Source organism: Chroicocephalus ridibundus, chromosome 2 (genome assembly GCF_963924245.1).
Source record: "Chroicocephalus ridibundus chromosome 2, bChrRid1.1, whole genome shotgun sequence".
NCBI lineage: Eukaryota > Metazoa > Chordata > Aves > Charadriiformes > Laridae > Chroicocephalus > Chroicocephalus ridibundus.
The window spans coordinates 83,439,959-83,445,958 of record NC_086285.1 but is presented as its reverse complement, the minus strand read 5'-3'; the positions used below and the strand labels follow the sequence as shown (position 1 = coordinate 83,445,958).

At 40.9% G+C, this 6,000-nt stretch overlaps 1 long non-coding RNA gene across 1 annotated transcript in view; it reads left to right on the top strand.

The window, feature by feature from the left end:
- The first annotated feature begins 3,056 nt into the window (after positions 1-3,056).
- Positions 3,057-6,000, top strand: part of LOC134511713 (uncharacterized) — a 51,562-nt gene continuing 48,618 nt past the window's right edge. Inside the window, exons 1-2 of the long non-coding RNA XR_010069961.1 lie at positions 3,057-3,321; positions 4,443-4,501. This is a non-coding gene — a long non-coding RNA (uncharacterized LOC134511713). The remainder of the gene's footprint in view (positions 3,322-4,442; positions 4,502-6,000) is intronic.

The following is a 6,000-nucleotide window of genomic DNA, read 5'->3' as shown; positions in this document are numbered from 1 at the left end:
GGAGGGGGAGAAAGAGGCGAAGTGTAGCTGTGTTGTGTAAGTGAAATGCAAGGGAAGTACCACCTTTGTAAACAAGAAACTTGTGATGCCATATGATAATAGATTCCATTTTCCACTTTTAGTCAAGCAGCTTCATTCTTCAATTGATTGCAAAAGTGCAGCAAAATAATTTTTGCTGGCTGTATCCCAAGTCTGCTTTTCTTGAACCAAATGTGGAAGGCCTGAATGAATATTTTGCTTTAAATAATTCTGGCCTACAGATTGGCATAAAACCAGTAAAGCCATTAAATCTCTCCTTGATATAATCAACTGTCTCCATCACTACTGAAAGTTCTTATTTCTGCTGAAATCTGTTGTCAGATAAACTAGAAGCACAAAATTGTATCATAAGTATCTTAAATGCAACATTTTAAGGACTAGAATGTGACGTTGAGGCTAAAGACCAAAGTCAAGGAAGAAACCCCCAGGAAGATCTAGGAGGGATCTATCCAAACACTAGTTTTCAATGAGTAGTCTGAGAAAGTCTTTGGCCCTGTGATTACTCCTTACTAAAGTCTTGACACTAAAGGCAAAATTGGACATGGAATTTCGCAGTCATAATTACACCTGTACTTGCTGAGTGAAAAGCTAAACTGGTATTCAGACATGTAACACTTGGATTCAGGACAGCTCTAAAGGATTATTCCCTTGGAGCAGAGATTATGGGAAAGGACTGGTTCACAGCCTTGCTAGCATGAATTAGAGCAAATACAGGCTTTTCATCAGGTGTTCCAGGGCTCAATGAGAAATGGGCAAAGCCTTGCTGAAGATCTTCCTAGGTTTAACATGTTTACCCTATGTTGTAATACTCTAGATCTGCTCTCATGAAGCACGTCAATTTTCTAAGGGCTACAATCTAACTTCTACAATCTGCTTCTTAACCGACAGTATCCTCGGTGTCTTCAGATGTGTCCTCTTTCCCTTCACTTAACTAATTTAAGGCTCTTCTCGGCACTGCAGCCCCATTGTTGAAGTTGAATAATCATATTTAGGAAAGTCTTAGGTTTTGGTATTAGACTGCTTCTCAGCTTTGATGTGTTCTCTATCATGGTCTCGACATAGCATTGACTACAATGCTTACGATAGGGAAGCATGAGGGATGCTTCTGATTGCCTGTTTTATGCATTTCCAGATCTTTGTGCCTCACCAGCAGATGTGCGTGCAGTTTGTAGTCCCCCAAACTGTTCAGCCCATTTGAGAGTGTCATGCAGTTGAGAAGCGTTATGCTTTGATTTATAAAGACAATAGTAGTCTGTTTTGAGACAGCAGAAACAAATTAAGCAAAGTAGAGGGAGATTGGGGGTTATTTACTTGTCGTTTCTGTCAAAAAAGCATAGCTGTGAAAATGTAGTGCATCTGACAAAGTGTACCATTATTTTTGTTGACAAAATGCAGAATGTCTTCAGTCTCATAACGAATAGATTTAAAATCTCTTGGAGACAGGAGTTACAGATGGACATTGCTCATCTCCTCTCCTTCTTATGAAGAAGATATGAACCATTGCTGTCTTTTCCTGAACTCAGGCACATTTTGTGCTTGACTTCTGTTGTCTTTACCAAAGTGCAGCAACAGAGAATAGCATAGCCAGAAGAAGAGCTATCTACGTGCTACCTGTGCATTTTATGGCTATTAAAAGAAACTTGTTCTTGCCTATTGCCCCAACCTATCCAAAGTACATGTCCAAAAAAAATATTAGAAGGAACTTACTGAAGTCATTTGGACTAAATCCTGAGCTTCTGAGCCAGAATGTAGTAGATCAAATTATCAAGGCTTGTAACCATATGAAAATTCTGAACTCCAGAATAGAGTGGATTTAAACGTTACCGATTTAAACGTTTCTGAGAACTATCTATCATTCTTCAGGTTAGTGAAAGTTCCCGTTGGTGTGGTGCAATGGTTGCTAATGTTAAGAAGATATTTTATATATAGATTGTTGAGTTGTTCCTTTTACCGAATGTTGGTAGGAGATAAAATAAGGAAAATAGTAATTTTTTAGCCTGTGTAGAATAGAAATTCCTGCAGAATTTATCTCAGCCATTTGGATTAGTGAGTTCTGAGCAGGAGCTTCTGCTGTGCTATGTCCCCCCGTGGGAAAAGATTCCAGCATACACAAACATTTTGCCAGAATTCGAGACTTTATAAAAGAACAACCAGAAAACTAACCACTGAAAAATCTAAATGGAATCCAGTTCTTAACTTTTTTTTTCATAGCATTAATTGAACCTCCTCATCAGGAATGTCACTGTCTTTGCACCACTAACTATTTTTAGACAGGGACCAGCCCTACCACTATTTTGAACATATATCATTGTGGATTTCAGAATGGCTACACAACTATTCCATGTTGAAAGAATAAGAAACGACAAGCTGAACAAAATCGTGTTTTAAAGAAAAACTTGGTTTAAAATTACATAGCGGCACAAGTTACGTGACTTCCCTGAAAAACAGAGCACTTGAAATTCCTAGGAAATTCAAGAGGTACAGCGAAATATATTCTACAGCCGAAAACCATGAAAAAACTGGAAGGTCCCACATTTTATAAGTATATTTTCAGAGCTCTCACAGCCCTCCTGGAGCCCTACGTTAAGCAGTTATACTATTCCTCACTGCTGGCTTGAGACTTCTCTTTTAAATTAACTTTCCAGAATGATTTAGTGTCTAGAAGCGGTGTTCAATTTGGAAAGCTTCATTTTTCTGATCAAACAACTTCGGAGTATGTCTTTGGTCCACTTTTGCTTTTAATTTACAACTTACCACAATTCATGTGAGAGAGATTGTGTCCTGCACGGAGATGCACCGGTGCCGGCGGCGGGTGCTGCGGGGCGGCCCCTGTGTTGCCGGGCCGGGGCTGCCCCGTGCCGGACACAGCCGGTTCCAGCCGGCTCCAACGGCCCCAGCGCAGGGCACAGCTGAGCCCCTCAGCCACGGGCGGGCGCCGCGGGGAAAGCCTGGCTCAGAAAGGGCAAAACGCTGCCCGGCAGCCAGGGCTGAGGGAAACCGGGTGAGAAACAGCCCTGCGAGCCCCGAGGGGAGAGCGGGAGGAGGGGAGGAGGGGCTCCGGGCGCCCCCGCGGAGATGCCCCCGCGGCCCCGGCAGAGACCCCGCTGGGGCGGGGGTTTCCCGGCAGCCCCTGGGAAGGGCCCGGCCTGGAGCAGGGAAAGGCGTGAGGAGGCAGGAGCGGCAGAGAGGAGCTGCCGTGGGCTGACCGCAGACCCCCCATTCCCCATCCCCTTTCGGTGCTTGGAAAGAGGAGGTCAAGGAGTCGGGAGGGAAGGAGTGAAGGTGAGCCTGGGGAGAAGTGAGCGGCACAGGGAGAAGGGGTTTTTATTTTTGTCTGTGTTTCTCATCATCCAACTCTAACTGGGAATAAATTGAAATAATTTTCCTCAAGTCAAGCCTGTTTTGCCTGTCATGGTAACTGGTAAGTGATGTCCACATCTATATCTTGACCCATGGGCTTTACCAGCTTTCTTCCTGTCCCGTCTGCTCTTGAGTAGGAGGGTGAGAGCGGCTGGGTGTGTGTTTGGACCTTAGCCACAGTCAACCCACCAAGGTTAGTCAGATCTTTTTTCTGACTGAACTTTATTCTCAGACAAAATGGCAATTTTTGCTGTCAAAAAATATTCATGTATTATATTGTCTTCAAGCAATCCAAAGTAGCAAACGTTTCTGTGGGAACCATGTTTTTGTTCCACACATATAGTAATTTTAAATCGTATAATAAAGGAATTTGTTCACGTTTTGTTCAAATAAACTGCTGGCTTTTCTAAAACTTTATTACTTTAGTGAGATCAACATTTCACTTTGTCACTCTAATAATCAACTTGGAAATATATGTCTTTGTAGCTAACCTGTTCTGATTTTAATAATTATGAGTGCATCTGTCTTCCACTGGACTTCATCAGAAGATATAGAATCTGAATACTTATGAAAAAGAAAAGATTGGGTTGAAAGGACTCAAGTTTTGTAGCTACGTGTGCAAATGTTAGAAAAAATAGCTGTTTGTGAATGACATCAAAATATTAGCAACTATCGTTGGACATCTATTTCAAACTTTCATTATGAAATTTCTTTTTATTATTTTATGTTTATTATTTAGAGACTGAGTGAGTAAGACTCGCTTTTTTTTTTTTTTAGGGAAACATTCTAACCAGATAGTGCTTTAGCACTTCCCACAGGACTTAATGCAGCCTATTACACTTATTGGCCCCTCACAGTAGTCCTACAGTGAAATTTCTGCTGTGTCTTTTCTATTGCAAGAAATGTATTTTTTTCTGTATGTGTCAGATGGGAAAAAGGCTCATGTCAGTGTGAATTTCCTTTGCTCTTTGAAAGGAATGTCAAAATATGGTAAAATCAGGAACATAAAAGACCAATTAAACAAGTGCTTTTATATTTTTCAGATCACTGCTTAAAATTTTGGGAAGATTCACTGGACTTTGGATGGGGTCTTGAGTCTCAGGTAAGTGACAGCCTGAAATGCCACTGTACAACAGAATGAGTATGTGAATTTCACCAGCGGTAGGAAAGCAAAAGTTAATGAGGAGGAACCTGTCATGAAAAGAGAGCTACCATGGGTGAGAGCAGCAGCAGAAGAGTTGACACAGGGCCATGACACAGTCAGGGGTTCCTGATTTCCATCATGCTGAAGCTAGGCAGAGAAAGAAAGCAGCTGGACTTCCGTGTGTTGCCTTTCTTTCTGAGATTTTACAGGTCATTAGGGGATAATAGTACCTTTAAAATACATGACCAGTAGGAGATAGGAGAGGCTTGCTTGTTGAAATTTCTGTAATTGCTCACTCATGTAGGGTTCCTTGAAGAAAGAAGTGGAAGGAGTTTTGAGGTAGCTGACCTCTCCTTGGAGAATGGTTTGTTTTCCACGGGGGAGTGCACAAAGAATTATCTTAGGAGTAGTGAAGTGAATACATAAGGATTAAAATAAATCTCTGCAGTATACGGAAAACTAAATACTTCGTGCAATTCTTACTTTTCACAGCCCACTACCGTTCTTAAACCTTATTGTATATTTTGCTGTAATGTTTATTTTTTTACTGAGATGCGTAGTAAAGTGAAGTTATAGAAAGAACATTATTTCTTTGAAAATACCAGCCTACAGTTTTCTTGCAGGTTATAAGAATATTTCAGTTCAAGCGGTGAAGACTGGTCTGATTACTGCACTTAGGAGCTCTTTCAAATGAGTATTAGCTATAGCTACTAAGAAAGATCAGCTCTTTGGTTTTCTGCTCTACAACTATGGAGGAATTAATGTTGTCCCAGTAACTTTGACATTCATACCATTTTGAACAGATATCATTTTATATTGTTTTGGGATTTCATTCTCTCTGTCTTACAGCTTGATAAAGAGTTTTGTATTAAAAAGGACTTTAGCACATTCTTCTCTTCCTTTAGGTTGCAATCACCAGGGCATGCGTTTTTGTTTGGTTGTGGTTGTCTTCTGTGCATCACCTACTTTTTTCCACGCAAATCATTAGTCTTAAGTATAGATTCCACAGATATATGGCAATCAGTGGCAGTGATCATACACGTGACAAGCCTTTATTTTCCCTGAGTTGGCTCTAATGTGGCTGTGTTTTTAGCTCACCTTGGGTAGTCCATTGGGAGGGTGTAGTCTTAACAGCTCTTAAGGTGTTAACGTAATTATTTTATGCAGCAATTCAGTAACTGTGCAGCTTGGCTTCTCCTTGAAACCTAGGCTAAGTCTTCAGGAGTTCACCTGAGAATAGATAACTGAAATTGATGATGCACTATGGATTCTCTGAAGTCTCAGGGTTTTAGACATTAAGGTGCATGTTTGTGGTTGATAAAGATCTAGAAAGAAATGTGACTAGAAGAGTGCCAGCAGGATCAAGACCATGATGATCAATGAGATGAACAAGAGATAGGATGTAGAAATCTGTGAAAGAGAGCTGTTAACAAAATAAGATGATCTTCAGGAAATCT